The sequence below is a fragment of the Leptonychotes weddellii genome, chromosome 2, assembly GCF_054177405.1.
Source record: "Leptonychotes weddellii isolate Sample4059 chromosome 2, ASM5417740v2, whole genome shotgun sequence".
In the NCBI taxonomy this organism is placed as follows: Eukaryota; Metazoa; Chordata; class Mammalia; order Carnivora; family Phocidae; genus Leptonychotes; species Leptonychotes weddellii.
In genome coordinates, this window is record NC_138370.1 from 135010426 (window position 1) to 135032522 (window position 22097).

Below are 22097 nucleotides of genomic sequence, written 5' to 3' on the forward strand. Positions count from 1 at the left end.
AATTTAGAAAGAACAACTATGCATACACATACATATTCAACAAGCATTTTTTTAAAATGGATTTCAGAGTTTATAAATATAGGGATTGTTTGGGATTAGAAAAGAGGCCTTAAAATAGAATATTATAAAAGCTAAAATATATGAGGAAATATTTAGAGATTTCCCAAATAATAGGATGTGATAAAGTTGCTTTCTTCTCTTTATATCTGGTATACATTAGCAATGTGCATTCTCGCATGTTAAACATAGAAGAGTTCTTTTCCCTTCTTTGTCCTTCTAACCATTAAGCTTAAATATGAATGGCTTAATATGAAAGTGTGGTTCTATGTTCCCAGAGATTTTTTATTTACTTTGCTTACTATTTGGAATCTCTTAGAGAATTTAAATCTAAACAATAATTATTTATTGCTGAATACATTACTCTAAAATTAGATGAGAATTTTTCAGACACCAAAGTGACAATTCTTCTATTTTTGGTAAAACGCTGTGCTATTTAAAAAATCAACATTGAGTTAGGGCAGAACAGTCTTTGTTATACCTCATTTACTTCATTTATCTAAAGTGTCAGTAAACTTTCTATTCTTACAATATATGTGAAGGGGTCATTAAAATGAATTATGCTGAATTACACTGGAGAGGTCAGAGAAACATCAGGGGTTGTATGCTGCCTAACTAAATCCTGAACAAGAATAATTACTTTATGTGTTTTCCAAGTAACATCTATTGATACATGAGATTTAGGGGTTAAAAATGCACCAAACTGACACCTGATAGTAGACTTCCAGCCTTCAGAACTGCGAGAAAATAAACTTCTGTTGCTAAGGCCACCCGGTCTATGGCATTTTGTTACGGGAGCCTGAGCAGACGAAGACAAAAGGTTATATAGCGCGTGTAGACAAAAATCAGACTAATAATTAAGACAGTCATTTACTCAGTTAAGAACTTACTTGCTGTTCCATGCGGAAGGGAGCACATGAGTGGCCGGTGGAGCCTCCGGCATCCCAGACTCAGCTAGAGGTGAGCAGGGCGAAGCAGGAGCCCACAGCAAAGCAGCTAGCACAGATGGCAGCCAAGAATGAGAAGGGTGAACACTGGCTCAACTATGAGCCCCCTGCCCAGAAGAGCATCCAGGAGATCCAGGAGCTGGGCAAGGATGATGAGAGTCTGCGCAAGAACAAAGACACCCTGTTGGGCCGTGTGGCAGTGTCTGCTGACCCCCGTGTCCGCAGTGTTGTGACCTGCCTGCCCCTGGTGTGTAGCCTGGCCCTGGGTCCCCTGGAGCTGGACCTGACAGGTAACCTGGAGAGCTTCAAGAAGCAGTCCTTGTACTGAAGTAGGGCGTGGAATACTGGAGAAAAATCTCTTTCCGTTGAACCGGGAAACTTTGTCTGGTGTGGAGTACGTCCAGCACACATACAGGGAAGGCATCAAGATTGACAAGACCAGCAACCTGGTGGGGAGCTATGGGCCCCAGACCAAGGAGTACAAGTTTCTGACCCTCATGGAGGAGATGCCCAAGGATATGCTGGCTCGTGGCAGCTACAAGTCCTGCTTCACAGATGACAAGACTGACCACTGGGAGTGGAATCTTACCATCAAAAAAGAATGGAAGAAAAAAAAAGGGGTGGGGGGATGGAAGGACTGAGTCCTGGCCTGGGAGGTGAGCAGCCTTTGGACAGATGAACGGACCTGTCTGATGGGCCCCACCCCTACCACCACCACCCCCATCCCAACAGCTTATCAAAGTGCTAACAGGTCTGCTCCCTGGCGAGCCCCACCCATCCCTCCTGGCCCTGCCTGTAGGCCCCAGCCTCCTCGATGGTCTGGTCTTCCTGCTTCTGCCTGTACAGGGGGAAGTAGTGGGAACAGGGAACCTCCAGCACAGGCCTCCACCTCCCCTTCTGTACCCCTTCAGGTTCCTCCACCTGTCCTAACCTGACCTAAGGCCCTAGCTTTTCCAAGGGAATCATGGGTTTCGTAGGTCCCTGTGGGTCTTTGTAGCTGCCTTGAATCCTCTTTTTTTTCTTCTTCTAGGGTGAGGCCTCTTGGGGGCCAGCCACCCTCCTGCTTTCACCTGTCCTCGGTCAGTTCATCCATAGCTGTGGGTAACCGTCTAGCCATGATGCCTTAACATGTGGAACGTGTGCTGTGGGGGCTGACATGAACCTCTAATCCCCTGTGTCTGCATGAGCATGTGGTCTCCCCTGGTCCCTGCCCCATTTGCAATCCCTATGGCCTGGGGAGGTGTGTGGGACGCGCTGCTCCATCTCCCCTGCCCACCAGGGACTAACCAGACCCCTCCCCAGGCCAAGGCTGTGGGGATGGCTCCAGGGGCTTGGGGAAAGCCAAACTGTCAAAACTGAAGTACCTCCCATTCCCATCTGGGAGGCCAGGTATCCTCACGCCTCTGCCTTCTTTGTTCTAGTGGGCAGTACCAGAGCCCACAACCCCAGCCGACAGCCCTCACCAGACAAAGCCAGCACCTGAGCCTTACTTGTCTACCTGGGCTTGCCGGCCTGGAGTCATGTGCATGGCCTGTCAATATTTATTGCCTCCATATGGGCTGTCCTCCTGGCCCCCTGGCCTGACACCTCTGTCCCCAGGCTCGGTGGCACCATTCCTTGGCAGGCCCTCCCCGGATCCAGCCAGGACAACTGTAGGACTAAGTGTCACAGTTGGGGCCCTCCCCTGTGCCTCCCCTCCCCTTGCCCCACCTTGCCTAGAATGCTCAGGTGCCTGACCTTGCTTCTCCTTTTCTGCCAAGAAATAAACTCCCATGAAGGGAAAAAAAAAAAAAAAAAAAGAACCTTGCTATCTTACATGAGAATAATGGCTGTTCCAAGTGTTTATTAGGTATTTATTTACACCAGAGAACTTATAAAAGAACTAATTTAGATCAAACTAAACACACTCATGGATAAACATACTTTTTTTTTCTTTTTCCAAAATTTTATTTAAATTCCAGTTAACATACAGTGTAATATTAGTTTAAAGGTATAGAATTCAAAGATTCATCAATTACATAAAACACCCAGCGTCCAGGGCACCTGGGTGGATCAGTTGGTTAAGAGTCTGTCTCTGGATCTCATCTCAGGTCTGGATATTAGGGTCCTAAGTTCAACCTAAGTTGAACTTAGTTTTCTGTTTTTTGTTTTTTTTTTTAAGATTTTATTTGTTTATTTGACAGAGAGATAGAGACGAGCACAAGCAGGGGGAGCGGCATTGGGTTCCACCCTGGGCATAGAGCCTACTTAAAAAAAACAAAAACATACAGTACTCTGTGTTCATCATCACAAGTGTCTTCCTTAATCCCCATCACCTATTTTAACCATCTGCTGTCCACCTCCCCTCCAGTAACCCTCAGTTTTTTCTCAGTAGTTAAGAGTCTGTTTCTTGGTTTGCCTCTTCTCCCCGCTCTACCTTCATTTGTTTTGTTTCTTAAATTCCACATATGAGTGAAATTGTATTGTATTTGTCTTACTCTGACTGACTTATTTCATTTAGCATAATACTCTCTAGCTCCATCCATGTCATTGCAAATGGCAAGATTTCAATCTTTTTTTGGCTGAGTAATATCCCATTGTATACATATAACACAACGTCTTTATTCAAGCGGTTGGACATTTTGGGCTCTCTCCGTAATTTGGCTATTGTTGATAATGTTATAAACGTGGTAAGATATATATATATATATATATATATATATATATATACACACCTTTGAATCAGTATTTTTGTATCCTTTAGGTAAATATGTAGTAGTGCAATTGCAGGATGGTAGGGTAGTTCTATTTTTAACTTTTAGAAGAACCTCCATACTGTTTTCCAGAGTGACTGCACTAGTTTGCATTCCCACCAACAGGGTAAGAGGGTTCCCCTTTCCCCACATCCTTGCCAACATCTGTTGTTTCCTGTGTTTTAATTTTAGCCATTTCTGATGAGTGTGAGGAGATATCTCATTGGAGTTTTGATTTGTATTTCCCTGATGATGAGTGATGTTAAGCATCTTTTCATGTGTCTGTTAGCCATCTGTAAGTCTTGTTTGGAAAAATGTCTATTCATGTCTTCTGCCCATTTTTAACTGGATTATTTGTTTTTGGGGGGGTTGAGTTTGATAAGTTCTTTATAGATTCTGGATACTAACCCTTTATCAGATAAGTCATTTGCAAATATCGTCTTCCATTCTGTAGGTTGACTTTTAGTTTTGTTGATTGTTTCTTTCACTATGCAGAAGGTTTTTATTTTGATGAAGTTCCAATAGATCATTTTTGCTTTTGTTTTCCTTGACTCAGGAGACATCTCTAGTAGGAAGTTGCTATGGACTATGTCAAAGAGGTTACTGCCTGTGTTCTCCTCTAGGATTTTGATGGTTTTCTGTCTCACATGTAGGTCTTTCATCCATTTTGAATTTATTTTTGTGTATGGTATAAGAAAGTGGTCCAGTTTCATTCTTTTACATGTTGCTGTCCAGTTTTCTGAACATTTGCTGGAGACTGTCTTTTTTTCCATTAGATACTCTTTCCTTGTTTGTTGAAGATTAGTTGACCATATAGTTGTGGGATCATTTCTGGGTTTTCTGTTCTGTTCTCTTAATCTATGTGTCTGTTTTTGTGCCAGTATCATACTGCATACTGGGTTGATCACTAAAGTTTTTTAATACAGCTTGAAGTTTGGAATTATGATGCCTCCAGTTTTGCTTTTCTTTTTCAAGATTGCTTTGGTTATTGAGGATCTTTTGTGGTTCCATACAAATTTTAGGATTGTTTGTTCTAGATCTGTGAAAAATGCTGGTGGTATTTTGATAGAGATTGCATTAAAAGTATAGATTGCTTTTGGTAATATGGACATTTTAGCGATATTTGTTCATCTAATCCATGAGCATGGAATGTTTTTCCATTTCTTTCTGTCATCTTCAATTTCTTTCATCACTATTTTATAGTTTTCAGAGTATAGATCTTTTTCCTTTTTGGTTAGGTTTATTCCCAGATATCTTACAGTTTTTGGTACACTTGTAAATGGGATTGATTCCTTGATTTTCTGCTGCTTCATTAATGGTGTATAGAAATGTAACAGATTTCTGTACATTGATTTTATATCCTATGACTTTACTGAATTTGTGTATAAGTCCTAGCAAATTTTTGGTGGAATCTTTCGGGTTTTCTATATAGAATATCATGTCTTCTGCAAATAGTGAAAGTTTGACTTCTTTCTTGCTGATTTGGATGCCTTTAATTCTTTTTATTGTCTGATTACTGATGCTAGGCTTCCAGTACTATGTTAAATAACAGTGATGAGAGTGGACATCCCTGTCCTATTCCTGACCATAGAGGGAAAAGCTCTCAGGTTTTCCACACTGAGGATGATTTTGCTGTGGATTTTTCATATAAGGCCTTTTTTTTTTTTAAACATTTTATTTATTTATTTTTTAGAGAGTGAGCGAGAGAGAAACAGCATGAGAGGGGAGAGGGTCAGAGGGAGAAGGAGGCTCCCCGCTGAGCCGGGAGCCCGATGCAGGACTCGATCCCAGGACCCTGGGATCATGACCTGAGCCGAAGGCAGACGCTTAACCATCTGAGCCACCCAGGCGCCCTCATATAAGGCCTTTTTATGTTGAAGTGTGTTCCCTCTGTCCCTACTTTGTTGAGTATTTTTATCATGAATAGATGTGCTTTGTCAAGTGCTTTTTCTGTATCTGTTGAGAGGATCATATGGTTCTTATCCTTTCTTTTATTGATGTGGGTGTATCATGTTGATTGATTTGTGAATATTGAACCACACTTGCAACCCAGGAATAAATCCCTCTTGATCATGATGAATGGCTCTTTTAATGTACTGTTGGATTTGATTTGCTCGTATTTTGTTGAGAATTTTTGCATCCAAATTCATCAGAGATATTGGTCTGTAGTTCTCTTTTTTAGTGGGGTCTTTGTCTGGTTTTGTAATCCGGGTAATGTTAGCCTCATAGAATAGATTTGGAAGTTTTCCTTCCATTTTTGTTTTTTGGAGTAGTTGGAGAAGGATAGGTATTAACTCTTTTTAAATGTTTGGTAGAATTGCCCTAGGAAGCTATCTGGTCCTGGACTTTTTTGGGGGGGGAGATTTTTGATTACTGATTCAATTTTTTTTGCTGGTTGTGGGTCTGTTCAAGTTTTCTAATTCTTCCTGTTTCAGTTTTGGTAAGGTTTTTTTTTTTTTTTTTTAAGATTTTGTTTATTTGACAGAGGGAGAGAGAGAGTGAGCACAAGCAGGGGGAGCTGCAGGCAGAGGGAGAAGCAGGCTCCTGGCTGAGCAGAGACCCTGACATGGGACTTGATCCAAGGCCCTTGGGATCATGACCTGAGCCAAAGGCAGATTCTTAACCAACTGAGCCACCTACACACCTTCAGTTTTGGTAGTCTATATGTTTCTAGGAATTTATAGATTTCATTCAGACTGTCCAATTTGTTGGCATGTAATTTTTCATAATATCCTCTTATAATTGTTCATATTTATGTGGTGTTGATTGTGATTTCTCCACTCTCTTTTGTGATTTTATTTATTTGCTTCCCATCTCTTTTCTTTTGGTAAGTCTGTCTAGGGGTTTATCAATATTTTTTAAAGAATCCATTCATTCATTCATTCATTCATTCATTCATTCATTTATGAGAAGAAGAGTACAGAGGGAGAATGTGAGGGAGAAACAGACTCCCTGCTGAGCAGAGAGCCCAGTGTGGGGCTCCATTCCAGGACCCCGAGATCATGACCTGAGCTGAAGACAGACACTTAAGTGATTGAATCACCCAGGTGCCCAGGCATTTATCAAATTTCTAATTTTATTTATTTATTTATTTATTTTTTAAGATTTTATTTATTTATTTGAGAGAGAGAGAATGAGAGAGAGCACATGAGAGGGGTTAGGGTCAGAGGGAGAAGCAGACTCCCTGCTGAGCAGGGAGCCCGATGCGGGACTCGATCCAGGAACTCCAGGATCATGACCTGAGCCGAAGGCAGTCGCTTAACCAACTGAGCCACCCAGGCGCCCTCTAATTTTTTTTTAAAGAACCAGCTCCTGGTTTAATCGATCTGGTCTGTGTTTTGTTTCTGTTTTATTTATATACTTATTTATTTATTTTTTATTTATTTTGCTTTTAATTTTTATTATTTTCCTTCTTCTGGCTTTAGGCTTTGTTACTTTTTTTCTAGCTCTTTTAGGTGTAAGGGTAGGTTGTTTATTTGAGATTTTTCTTGCTTATTGAGGTAGGCCTGTATTGCTGTATACTTCCCTTATGTGATCACTTTTGCTGCATCCTGAAGGTTTTAGACTGTCATGTTTCCATGTGTTTTTTTTTTTTATTTCTTCTTTGATTTCCTGGTTGACCCATTCATAATTTAATACCATGTTGTTTAACCTACATGCTTTTGTGGTCTTTCCAAGTTTTTCCTTGTGGTCGACTTCAAGTTTCATAGTGTTGTGGTCAGAAAATATGTATGGTATGATCTCAGTATTTTTGTACTTTTTGAGTCCTGATTTGTGACCTAGTATGTGATCTATTCTGGAGAATGTCTCATATGCACTTGAAAAGAGCATTCTGCTGCTTTAGGATGAAATGTTCTGAATATACGTTAAGTCCATCTGGTTCAGTGTGTCATTCAAAGCCATTGTTTCCTTGTTGATTTTCTGCTTAGATGATCTCTCCATTGATGCAAGTGAGGTGTTAAAGTCCCCTATTATTGTTATATTATTATCAATTAGTTCCTTTATGTTATTGATTATTTTATATATTTCCATGCTCCCATTGTTGAGGGCTTAAATGTTTACACTTGTTAGTTCTTCTTGTTACATAGTCCTCTTTATTATGATATAATGCCCTTCTTCATCTCTTACAGTCTTTGGCTTAAAATCTAGTTCGTATAACATAGGTATGGCTACTCCAGTATTCTTTTGACTTCGATTTGCATGATAAATGTTTCTCCATCCCCTCAATTTCAATATGTGGGTGTCTTTAGGTCTAAAATGAGTTTCTTGTAGGCAGCATATAGATGTGTCTTGTTTTTTTTTTGTTTGTTTGTTTTCTTTTTTGTTTTTAATCCATTCTGATATCCTGAGTCTTTTGATTGAAGCACTTAGTGCATTTTCATTCAAAGTAATTATTGATAGATAAATATTTGATGTCATTTTATTATTTGTTTTGTTGTTGTTTCCTGGAGATTTTCTATGTTCCTTTCTAGTCTTGGTCACTTTTGGTCTTTCTTTCGCACTCAGAGAGTTTCTTGCAGAGCTGATTTAATGGTCAGGAACCCCGTTAGTTTTTGTTTGGGAAACTATTTCTCCTTCTATTCTGAATAATAGTCATGCTGGATAGAGTATTCTTGGCTACAGATGTTTCCCATTCAGCACGTGGAATATATCATGCCACTTTCTTCTGGCCTCCTAAGTTTCTGTGGAGAGATCTGCTTCTAACCTTATCTGTCTTCCCCTGTAAGTTAGGGGCCTCTTTTGTCTTGCTGCTTTTAAGATTTTTTTCTTTATCTCTATATTTTGCAAATTTGACTACAATATGTCTTGGTGTTGGCCTAATTTGTTGATTTTTATGGGAGTTCTCTGTGCCTCCTGGATTTGGAAGTCTGTTTCCTTCCCCAGATTAGGGAAGTTTTCAGCTACAATTTCCTCAACTAAACCTTCTGTCCCCTTTCTCTCTCTTCTTCTTCTGAGACTCCTATGATATGAATGTTATTATGTTTCATGGAGTCACTGATTTCTCTGAATCTACTTTCATGATGCATAATTCTTCCTTCTCTCTTTTGTTCAGCTTCATTATTTTCCATAATTCTGTCTTCTATATCATTTATTCATTCTTCTGGTTCTTCTATCCTTGTGGTCATTACATCCAGTTAGTTTTGAATCTCAGTTATTACATTTTTCATTCTGACTGATGGTTTTTATCTCTTTTATCTCTGCAGTAAGGGTCTCCCTGATCTTTTCCATGCTTTTCTCAAGCCCGACGAGTAGCCTTATGTTGTTGCTTTTAATTCTGTATCAGTCATATTATATCTGTTTTGATTGGATCTCTGGCCATCACCTTTTCTTGTGCTTTCTTTTGGGATGAATTCATCCATCTTGGCATGTTGTCTAAGTCTCTGTCTTCTCTGTGTTAGAAAAGCCTGTTATGTTTCCTGCTCCTAAGAGTAATGGCTGTATTTTAAGGTTTTATTTATTTATTTGAATGGAAGAGAAAGAGAACAAGTGGGGCAGGGAGTGAGGGGCAGAGGGAGAAGGAAAAGCAGGCTCCCCGCTGAGCAGAGAGCCTGATGCAGGGCTCGATCCCAGGACCCCGGGATCATGACCTGAGCTGAAGGCAGACTCTTAACGACTGAGCCACCCAGGCACCCCAAGTAATGGCTTTATGAAGAAGAGGTCATATACTTTCCAGGGCCTGATGCTTCAGGGAGTTTCTCTGATGTGTGCTATATGCACTCTGCTGCTGTGTTTTGACTGCTTTATCCTTAAGGCCAGTTATCTGCACAGGCTCTCCTTGCCTACAATGGGGAGTGTTTGGACCTCGGCCAGAGTATGCAAGTTTTAACTAGGTGTGTTCTGGTCTGCTTGCTAAATGAGACCTGATGCTACTTCCATTAGAACTAAAGCCTTGTTGGGTGTCTGGGTGGTTCAATTGGTTAAATGACTGCCTGTCATGATCCCAGGGTCCTGGGATGGAGTCCCACATCGGGCTCTCTCTACTCTGTGGGGAGCCTGCTTCTCCCTCTCCCTCTGCCTACCACTCCCCCTGCTTGTGCTCTCTCTCTCTCTCTCTCTGTGTCAAATAAATAAATAAATAAATAATCTTTAAAAAAAAAAAAAAAACTAAAGCCTTGTAGAACTCTCTGGTCTATAGATGTGGTGTGTTTGGGGGGTGTTCTGCTGGTCTTCTGGGGAAGGAGCCTGCTGTGCTGGTCCTTAGGCACACTTGCCCAGGAAAAGCAGTAATAGCAGAGTGCAGGTGGGCAGGACTTGGGGGAAGCAGGTTAGGCAGGCAGTGTGGGCACTTTGCTGTTTACTGAAGTTGGTTTATGCTGAAAGGTAGGAGAGGGAAATGGTGTCAACCAGCTCCTTTGTCCCTGGAGAGGAGTCTCTGTGCTTGCTGCTCTCAGAAAAGCACTCCCAGAAGAGTGAATAATTTCCCCTTATGTGTCCCAAGCATTTTTCAGATCACTGTTTTCATGCTGTCTGGCTCTGGGTTTCTCGGCTACCTGGAGCAGGGCAATGTACTTTGGGCTCTATCTCAGCCAAGCCTGCTGACTTTTAAAACTCGATACTTTAGGGAACTGGTGTGGCAGGACTTGTGCTGGTCTTCTGGGGGAGGGTTTTGTTGGGCTGGGACTGATGCAGTCTTCACTAATAATGGCAGTTGTGCCAGTGCACAGGGGCATGGGATTTGGAGCAAAGCAGGCTAAACAACCAGGGTCTGGGTTTGCATCCTCAGCAGGTGTCTTTGTGCCGATAGTAAGGAGCAGAGGAGGGAAATGGCGTCCACTGGCTCTTTTGTCCCTGGAGAAGCATCTGTGTGAAGGCCACCTCTCACGGATGCACTCCAGGAAGCGGGAGTAGTCCCTCCCCGTGGGCCTTATGTGATCCTCAGATTGCACTGTCTGCCTTCTCTCCAGGCGTAGGGCTGTGCCCACAGGGCTCTGTCCCAGCCATGCACAGTGACCTCTAAAATTCCAGTCTTTGCGCCCCACTGCTTGCAAAAACTTATGAAAATCAGCCCCTTGTTTTCCCAGCCAGTGGCTTTGGGGAAGTGTTCTCCTTGCGTGTTCTTCTGTGTACTCCACTTTCTCTCCCTTCCCACACACTCCTGTACACAATAGGTTTATGTTACAGCATAGAAAAATAAGGTTCAGAGTAAAATGTCAGAATGTGTATTAAAATACAATGTTCTTAATTTCTTTATTGAGTTTATATGAACTTATAATTCTTTGTATTAATATCATTAAAGAAGAAATTCAAAATATTGAATCTTTTTGAAACTCACATTGAAATAGAGCATCAATTTAGGGCGCCTGAGTGGCTCAGTCAGTTAAGCATCTGCCTTCAGCTCAGGTTATGGTCTCAGGGTCCTGGGATTGAGCCCCATATCAGGCTCCTTGCTCAGTGGGGAGCCTGCTTCTCCCTCTGCCCCTCTCCCCTCATGCTCTCTGTCTCAAATAAATAAATAAAATCTTAAGAGAAATGAGGCATCAATTTAATTGAACCTATAAATATAGCTTAAATTCCTATTTAGAAATAATTAGGGAATATTTATTTTTTAGGGGAAATTTATTTTTATGCTAAAATAATAATTTCAACATCATGGAAGAAATTTTTTTTTCCAAAATAATGCATGAGTTAAGTATGTTTTGTTGTGTGGTTGGCTTATATGCAGTATCTTGCAGGAACAGTAGGCATGAAATCAATTTATGATTAAGACATAAATTTAAAAACTTTACCAGGGGCCACTGGCTGGCTCAGTTGTTAAGTGTCTGCCTTTGGCTCAGGTCATGATCCCAGGGTCCTGGGATCGAGTCCCGCATCGGGCTCCCTGCTCCACGGGAAGCCTGCTTCTCCCTCTCCCACTCCCCCTGCTTGTGTTCCCTCTCTCGCTGTGTCTCTCTGTCAAATAAATAAATAAATATATTTAAAAAAATAGAATAAAAAATAAAAACTTTACCAGATGAGTTGCCCTTCTCAATGGCAGCAATGTAAGGGAAAGAAGAGTGGAAAAAAAAAAGTGTAAGGGGCGCCTGGGTGTCTCAGTCATTAAGTGTCTGCCTTCTGCTCAGGTCATGATCCCAGGGTCCTGGGATTGAGCCCCGCATCGGGCTCCCTGCTCCGTGGGAAGCCTGCTTCTCCCTCTCCCACTCCCCCTGCTTGTGTTCCCTCTCTCGCTATGTCTCTCTCTGTCAAATAAATAAAATCTTTAAAAAAAAAAAAAGAAAAAAAGTGTAAGAACAATTTAGGGAATTAGAAATTAGTTATAGCCATTGTGGACTCCACATATTCAAACTTTGCTCTTTGGAATAATTTTGATAACATTCAATATAAATCTGATCAATGTGAAAGTTACAAAGTGGCCCTTTATGTAACTAGGATCCATATAATAATACACTGTAATTATGGATTGCCTAAAAGGTGCAAATCCAGTAGTACTCAGTGGTCCCGCAACATCCAAAGGCAGCTCAGGTTCAGGACTGATCCAGCTCCACAGAACTCTTAATTATTAGAAATACCAAGTTACTTATTCTATGTTATCTTATATATTCGGAAAATTTTATTTATTCTCTTGAGAAATAGAGATTCCAGTTTACAGCTAATTGAGTTCTTCAGCTAATGTTCTGCTAATATATAGCATAAAAATGGTGGTTTAAAGCTAAATTTTTGTTCTTTGACTTTGGATTATGTGAGTGGGAATTATCTAATGAAATAGGATTCAGACTGACTTGAAATTACTTTAGAGTTGCTGTGCTCTAGTAGGAAGATCTCTTTTTGAGAAATTATTTCTCCCAGCAAAACCAAACAATATACATATTTATTACTCTGTTGCAGATATTTTATCCTAAAATAATCAAGTGCATTCTAACATGGCCCTTTAGTTGCTTTATGGGTAAACCACTGTATGCATTTTTTTATTTCTGCATAACAACTTGCCCCCAAAATTTAATAGCTTAAAAAAACACACATGTATTATTTCACAGTTTTGGGGGTCAAATTTCTGGATACATATTAACTGAGTTCTCTACTTCAGGGTTTCTCATGGACTGCAATAAAAGTGTTGGCTAGGCCAAAGTCACCTCAATGCTTAACTGAACAGGATGTTAGCAGAAATCAGTTCCTAGTAATTTGTTGGACTGATGCTGCCCTTAGCTCCTTGCCAAGTGGCCTCTCCAATACGGCAGCTTATTCATTAAAGCATCTAAACCAAGAAAGCAATAGAGCAAGACTGCTAGCAAGAGATAAAAGCCACAATCATTCCTAACCTAATCATGGAAGTTATGGCTTATACTCACAGTGGTAGTCTGTTTAGAAGTAACCATGTCTGGCCTACACTTAAGGAGAGGGGAGTACACAAGTGGATGAATATTAAAAGGTGGGCATCATTGAAGACCATTTTCCAAATCTGCATACCACAATACCTATTAAATTTATCAATTTTCTTTCACATGTTGATCACTTTCTTGCATTTATAGACATTAAAATAATACTATATAACTGATATTGTTGAAGGAGTTACTGAAATTAAAGTAAATATATTGGGTGGAATTTATACTCAATAAAAATTTTGTATAGGATTTTTTCAGTGAAATAATGTATTAACAGTTGTACAGTGAGCTATTGAAACTAAGATATTGTCTCTAGCAAAGGGAACTAAATGAAATAGTTCTTTTTCTTTCAGATTGTGAAAGCTATGGCAATATAGATGTCTAAAAGCCTTGAGGGACTAAACTTGTGCTTTATGTGAATTTAGAAGAACTATACTCAGATAGATTACTCTAAAGTAACATGGATTCTGCTGAGGTACTGTTAATACAGTTAGCTGAGCTGGCCAAAGGTGAGGAAAGAAATACAAAAGTAACATATATTGGCCTGTGATTAATGAATTTATTATTATTATTATTATTATTACTATTTAATGTAAGAACCACATACTATTTTCCACGTGTTGCTCTAAGTATTTTATAAACAGTTGATTTTTATTCAAACAATAACCCCATGGGGTAGATAGTATTATTTTTTGCATTTTACAGAAGAGGTAACTGATGCAAAGGGAGGTTAATTCATTCACTAAGAAGTGACAAAGCTGGACTTGAACTCTAGCAATATGGCTCTAGTCTCTGGAAAGCCACAGATACTGCCTCCACTTAATAGCAATTAGCAATAACTTATTATGTGCTCAGTTGTATTTCTGGTTAATCCCAATATCCATATGATATAGGAACTATTACTGTATTGATAAAACTGAGGCAGGGAGAAGACAAGGAGCATTCCAAAGTTAGACAGTCAGTAAAATGTAGTAGAGGAACATAGAAAAAATCTAAAAATAGAGGACCTATACCACTGAATTGAAAATGAAATTAATTGTAATTGTTCTAACTAAGCAGTTAAATAAAAACAATAGATGTGATAGATTAGATTATTCTGCCTTTATAAACATAACTGTTGCTGGATTGTTAACATAAAGGTTCAAATAAGAGAAAGATTGACACATATAGCTTGACCTGATTCAATAATACCAAAATTGCTTATGAATAATTAACACTTTAAGTCAGTGGAAGCCACTGTCAATCTATTTTTATTGTGTCTATAGAATTTGCTAAGATAAAGTATATTTTGGATATATAAGTAAAATATTTAAGTTAACTGAAAGTAATTCAATAAATTATATTTCATGATTCTCATACTATTTTGCAAACTTTTATTATAATTTAAACATGCAGAAATCAATTATGCACTGCTTGAGATTTAGTTGGAGATATTATTTTCCTTTCAGATTGTGAAAATCCCAGAGCACATTTTCTAAGAATAAGTATGTTTTCTTATATAACCATAACTGAAATTTAAAGATTTAATATTTACAGAATTCTATTATCTAATCAATAATACTTATTCAAATGAACTATCAATTATTAATTGTGCCAATAATATAATTTACATTTTGTTTTATCTTTGTCCCAAATCCACTCTAGGATGACATATTGCACTTAGTGATTATTTTCTTTATTCTCCTTTAGTCTGAAACATTTTTGTTTCATGGACTTTAAAGGCTATGTTTTAGTTTTCCTACAAAGTTATTTTGTGAAATGTCCTTCAATGTGGGTTTGTGTGATGTTTCTTCATGGTTAGATTTGAGCTTCGCATTTTAGGCAGGAATACTACAAAATTGTTGCAAATCTCTCAGTGCATGATATCAGTATGTACATGTTGGTGTTATTATCCCAACATGGGTGGTATTAAATGATCATTTGCATAAAGTAGTAAATGCTAGGACTTTCCACTATAAACTTATTTTTCTCCTCATAATTAATTATTTTTCACATCCTTACAAATTGTTTTCTGGCTCACCTATCATTTGATGAGAGAATAGTGTTTAAAGTTTCAAAATAATATTATTGAATTTGTCTACTTCACCTTTTTGTCAGTTAATGCTAGATTATATATATCTATATCATCTTTATTTATATTTACTTTTAAAGGGTTATTTCTTAAGTGGAGTATAGTTGACACATTTATGATTGATATGTCTCTGATGAGTTAGCCTTCTATCATTATAAATGTTTGTCTTTAGCTGTGATATACTCCTTGTCTTCAAAGATATTTTGTCTGCTCTTATTATAGCCGTTCCATTCTTATTCATAATGTTTGCATAGTATTTCTATTTCTATACTCTTACCTTATACCTGTCTGTGTTTTCATATTTAAAGAATGCTACCAGGAGAAAGTTAATAAGGTTTGGTTTTTAATTTTATCCTGTCAGAAAATTGCTGCATTTTAATTAACTTATTCCATTTCTATTAAATGTAATTATGTTTGGGTATGTTGATCATTTTTCTAGATGTTTTCTCTTTGTTTTGTTGGCTTTGACTGCCTTCTACTTGTCTCTAGCACTTTTGGGGCTTAATTTTTTTTTTCCTACTCCAATTTTAATTCTTTTATTCACTTTTTTTTTATGGGGTACCTCTTTGCATTACTGTTTCTAGTTGCTTTAGGAATTATACCACACATCCTTAAATATCATATTCTATTTCCAGTTAGTGTTTTATCACCTCACTTAGAATCTAAGAACCTTGTAACAATATTATCATCCCCCCCCTTGATTTTTGTGCTAGTGTTGTAATGTACATATTGGATCCTCCTATGTTAAAGACCCATACTATATAGTTAATTTTTTTCTCTACCTATCATTATATTTTTTAAGATATTAAGAGATAAAAAGTATGGTAGATTTTATATTTACCCATATATTAACCATATCTAGTGTTCTCCTTTTAAGCCTGTGGATCTAATATCCATCTGGCATCATTATCTTACAGCTTAAATAATTTTCTCAAGCAATTAAGAAAAGATAAATCTAGTATCAAGTACTCCATCATGGATAGTGGTAGAAGTCTTTTATACTATTTTTGAATTATAAAAAGTAGGGTATTGCCATTTATTTTTGAAATAGGAACTAAATTCATAATGATAAAAGGGGTATGCCAAAAACTAAATTCATAATGAAAAAAGGGGTATGAAAAAAATAGATATGATGTGCAGATCATTTGATATTAGGATTAAATTTTTTATTTAACATTTGTGTGTAAAACATTGTATTGCAAAAAATAAAAATTAAAAACTAAAAAAAAAAAACCCTCAGTATTGCACTTCTGCTTTATAAATGCCCCCTCCATTCATTCGAGTACTGGCTAAGTTGTCGTAGCAAAGAAACTCAATGTACAGTAAATTAAATATTTCATGCCCCCAATAACAGCCTAAACATAAGCAACTCACGGCTAATGGGAAATATTACTGTCCTTAAGCCATGGCTTCCAAGGTTTTCTCAGTCATTGTAGGCCAAAAAAAAGAATAAGAAAATAAACAACTTTGTCATTCAGAAGTATACTTTAAATTGCCCATATCCCTTTCACAAACATCTTTGGCTCTGAACTTAGTTATGTTATATGATAACATTTAGCTGTAGTACAGGATGAGAAGTATAGCCTTTATAAGGAAGTTAGTGTGTCTGGTTAAAAGTCAAACGATCCTGGTAATAAAGAAGGGAAAAATGAATAATGGGGACAAACAGAAGACTATATCCTATCTCTATATTTGCAGATTCATGTATCTGACCTTGCAGTGTCCTAGATTGGTTGTATTTGGTTATTTTTTCCATTTTCTTTATGTAGAAAGAAAGGAAGCACTATAGTACCATAGAAGGGTAAGAGGGATTTGGATTTAAATACTAAATTGCTGGTTCTGTATATGTATGTGCTCATGAAAAAGTTACTGAAAATTTACAACCCTTATTTTCCTTATTTTTATAATGCATATATGACAATCTAACTCAAAGATTTGTTTTGAGAATAAAACGTACCTGAATTATAATATAGGACTTGAATTGCAGTAAGTACTTAAGATCTTCCTCTGTCATTTCCCTTTTTCTCATCCTGGCCCACCTCTTACATAATAAGCATTATGAAATTTTCTTTTTTTTTTTTTTTAATTTTTTTTTTTTTTTAAGATTTTATTTATTTGCAAGAGAGAGAATGAGAGACAGAGAGCATGAGAGGGAGGAGGGTCAGAGGGAGAAGCAGACTCCCTGCTGAGCAGGGAGCCTGACGTGGGACTCGATCCCGGGACTCCGGGATCATGACCTGAGCTGAGGGCAGTCACTTAACCAACTGAGCCACCCAGGCGCCCCACATTATGAAATTTTCAATCAGAGAGGCAGAGTTTGAATTAGCTAATTTTATTATCTGTTTTCCTGTTATTTATTGGGCTTTGATGATATTAATTATAAAATATTTCTGTATTCTCTGTTGGTTTTATAAATATAGGTAATTATCCCAATTGAACTAGATTTAATAAGTATTGTTTATATATATATATATATTTTTTAAAGATTTTATTTATTTATTTGAGAGAGAGAATGAGAGACAGAGAGCATGAGAGGGAGGAGGGTCAGAGGGAGAAGCAGACTCCCTGCTGAGCAGGGAGCCCGATGCGGGACTCGATCCCGGAACTCCAGGATCATGACCTGAGCCGAAGGCAGTCGCTTAACCAACTGAGCCACCCAGGCGCCCTAAATATTGTTTATATTATACTCACAGTCTCATACTTTTCAATGCAATATGAACTGTTAATTATATATTCATATTACACATAACCACCCTTAATAGCTTTAATAAAGGTGGAATTTAATGAATAATATATCTCTCCTTGTATTTCTAAGTCTGACGTTAGTAAACACAGAAGGGAACACATATTTCCTCTCTAAAGAACCTGTATTTACTATAGACAGTAGTTATCAACTGGGATTATTTTACCCCCAGGGAAATTTGGTAATGTCTGGAAACATTTTTAGTTGTCAAAAATTAAAGGTGATGTTATTGGTGGGTAGAGGGTACAAATACTGTTAAACATCCCACAATACACAGGACAGCTATCCACACCCAAAATTATTCAGTCCAAAATGTCAATAAAGCCAAGGTTGATAAACCCTACTATAGAAAAATGTCTTTTGTTATTCTATAGGATATGAAAGCAGCTTCCTGAGAAAATGTAAGGAAACAAGTTTAGGTGATGTAAAAATGGAAAGGCTATTATATATGTTTTGTGGGAGCTTAACATGTATTAAAATAAATGTATTTAAGAGGAAGTTTGCCAAATGTTTTGAGTTACACAGTAGTAAGCATGGGTAGTGTTTGTTGCAATTGACACAACAGTTACTTATGTGCAAATAATGGTTCCTAAAATACTTTGAAAGTCCACATTTTACTAAGCATTCATTCCATTCCATTCATTCCAAGGCAGAGATCATTGCTTTCTTATTTTTAAGATTTTAATTTTATTTATTTGAGAGAGCGCATGGTAGGGAGGGGCAGAGGCAGAGGGAGAGAACATCTGAAGCAGGCTCCATGCTGAGCATGCATCCCATTGCAGGGCCCAATCTCAAGACCCTGAGATCATGACCTGAGCCAAAACCAAGAGTGAGACATGTAACCGATTGCGCCATCCAGGGCCCCATTGCTGTCTCATTCATACTTATGTCCCAATTACCAGTTAAGTGCCTACAAGAGAGAACAAAAGAAAAATTGATTCATGTAAGTATGAGTTAATTCGTAGATAAGCATAATTTTAACAATCATATTTATGTTTCTTAGTTGAATAAAATATTTTTACAAATGATTAAACACAAAGGACAAGTTAACATGACTGAGTTACAAATTGAAATTTTAAGGTTGATTTATTAAGATGTTTCCCTTATGCATAGATCTTTTTTTTTTTTAAAGATTTTATTTATTTATTTGAGAGAGAGAGAGCACATGAGAGGGGGGAGGGTCAGAGGGAGAAGCAGACCCCCCGCTGAGCAAGGAGCCCGATATGGGACTCGATCCCGGGACTCCAGGATCATGACCTGAGCCGAAGGCAGTCGCTTAACCAACTGAGCCACCCAGGCGCCCTCCCTTATGCATAGATCTTTGAATAATTATCAGCTATCAAGGAAAATTACTTTTATTCCTATGACCAAAGAACTTTTCAGTTGTTTCCCTGCTTGTTGGGAGGCAAAGAATAGAGATTATAAGCTATTATACTCCTTGAAAACAATATTCCCACACTGGTGGCATTATCTTTCTATTGTCTTATGTGATAATATAATATTGGGTATTCCTCACATTATGATTGTAGAGTTTCCTGTCATTAATGCATATGACTCCTTATCATCCAATCCATTTGTCTTCAGAATGAGCCATCAGATTCATAAGATAATCTTCTGAGACCTCTCTTAGTATATTGGTCCCTACTGGTTATGCCTAAAACCATAATAATTTATGAATTTTAAGTCTTTGTGACAAAGCATTGTTTCAAAATATACCTTCCAAGCATAGCAACATATTCCCTTGTCTATTTTGACGTATGCTTAGAATGTTAAATTTCCTAGCCTTTTAACATTACTACTAAGATATTTTCTTTTTTTTTTTTTTTTAAGATTTTATTTATTTATTTGACAGCGAGAGAGGGAACACAAGCAGGGGGAGCAGCAGGCTGAGGGAGAAGCAGGCTTCCCGCAGAGCAGGGAGCCCGATGTGGGGCTCAATCCCAGGACCCTGGGATCATGACCTGAGTCGAAAGCAGATGCTTAATGACTGAGCCACCCAGGCACCCCCTGCTAAGACATTTTCTTGATAGTGGTTAACACAAAGTATATTAAGACTCAAATTGAAAGTTTCATTTTTTTTTACATACAATTATTTGAAGCCATTTTTCTCTGATGTAACAGTGGTTGTCCAATATTTTAGCAAAAGGATTTTTTTATTTGAAATAATACCTTATTAACTACATATATATATAAGGCACTATTGTATTCTATACTATTTTGATTTAAAACATAATACAATGATTATTTAACATCATGCATTGAGAATAATAAAACTGTTTTGGCATATGTAAAACCAATATCATGGTTTTAGATAAAAATTCTTTTTGTCTAATTTATTGCAATATATCAATAAAATGTTTAGATCCACAAACTATTTGTAAATAAAAGAGTGTTTTTAAATGTTTTACTTTAACATCTTTAACATCTCATTCTGTGGCCGTTGTCATTTTCGAAAAGCAGGCACAGAAATAGTTCTAGTCCCAAACAGCCCCACTCCCCCCAAAAGTACTGGAACTTATTTCCCTTTCCCTTGAAAATGAACAAGATTTTATGGCTGCCTCGATGAATACAATGTAGTGGAAATGACACTGTATAACTGAAGCTAGGTCAGAAAAAGTGGGGTTGCTTCCAGGCGATTCACTGTATTTCTGGAATATTGCTTTTGAAATCCAGGCACCATGCTGTAAGGAAGTCCCTCTTGGTCCATACAGAGTCCCATAGTTTGAAACTGAGATGGCCAGCTTACAACAAGGATCTACTACCATTATGAGTGAACAAAACTGCAGTTGAATTTAGCACCCACGTTTCAGTTCTTCTTTATGAGGCCCATCTATTATGAATCAAAAAGCCATTCCTGCTGTTTCTTGTCTTAATTCCTGTATCACAGAATTATCGAAACAACAACAAAAAGTTGTCTAATACTAAGTTTGGGATGATATGGTAATGTGTTATGCAGTCAGAAAAACTTAAACAGATTTGGGTTTCCAGAGTAGACAGTGCCATAACAAAAAACGAAAAACATGTCAGGGGTTTTCAAGCTATGGTTCTGAAGAAATTATTAAGTGAAGCATGATAACCCTTGAGGAGATTGTCAGTGAGTACTTAAATGAAAGTGAAAAAAAATATTATTGGAAATTAAGAAAAAGTGTTCCTTGTATGTGATGGCTAAAAGTTTAGCAATACTGTTGACTGTGGTGGCCTGGAAAATAAAAAAATGAATTAAATAAACCTAATGATCTAACCAACAGGTATAGACAGTGGGTGGAAAGTGCTGTTTGGCATTTTCTTGCTACATATTGGATAATATGAGAGGGATCAGATAAATCAAAGAAAGACATGTTATACAAAGGAGTCAAGAAATGATAGTTTTGAAAACAAAACTGTCTCCTTTCCAGTCTCTTCAGTATTTCCAAATTAAAAGATTTAAGGGCAAGCATCAAATCCAAGATAGGACAATTAGATTCTTTGTTAGGATCCCAGAAAGAAATGGTGTGGTTGTGCTTCAGAGTATCATTCAGTGAGGCAAAGACCCTCTAAAAATCTATAGTCATGACTCTCAGTTTAAGTTTGAAATCCTAGAGCATCTGTAAAGGAGGCCAAAATAAAGAAGAGCTTCTCTTGGTGAGATTTATAGGTGTAGGAATTGTGTCTAATGGTTATAAATCAATTAATAAGACATACCAAATATTTTTAAGAAATAATTGTATTGGAGAGACTATAATAGGAATAGGTATTTGAGCCCCCAAATTTCAGATGAAGAAACATGTTGGGAAAATAGCTTAGTTGCAAAATGATCTACTCTTTTTATGGAAAAGGAAGTATGACTCAGATGATAGATCATAAGCCCAGAGGATGGAGCCAAGAGCTACAGTGAATCATTTGCAGGCAACAGATCCAATCATTAGTCAATAAACTGCCAACATATGTCCATCTGAGTGTACCGTGCATATGGAGGAGAGTTCATTGTTGTTGCCAGAGGGTGGAATGTGGAAGATTGTATTTTCAGAAAAGGGTCACAGCAATATGTCTGGCTCCTCTTGCAGAAAATTGATATTCCCCATTAAAAAATAGGATCTGTTCCTCCTCTCCTTGAAGCTAGGAAGGACTTTGTAACTGTTCAATGAAGATAATATGGTGAAACTGTGTTACTTCAGGCTAGTCTAACAAAGGCAGTACAATTTCCACTTGGCTACCCATTTCTCTCTTTGGGACATTTACCTTTGAAGCCCA

General features: G+C 37.8%; 1 pseudogene; it reads left to right on the plus strand.

Annotated features, from left to right (window-relative positions):
• Positions 1-957: 957 nt before the first annotated feature.
• LOC102727450 (rho GDP-dissociation inhibitor 1 pseudogene) lies at positions 958-2690 on the plus strand (annotated as a pseudogene).
• Positions 2691-22097: the final 19407 nt, after the last annotated feature.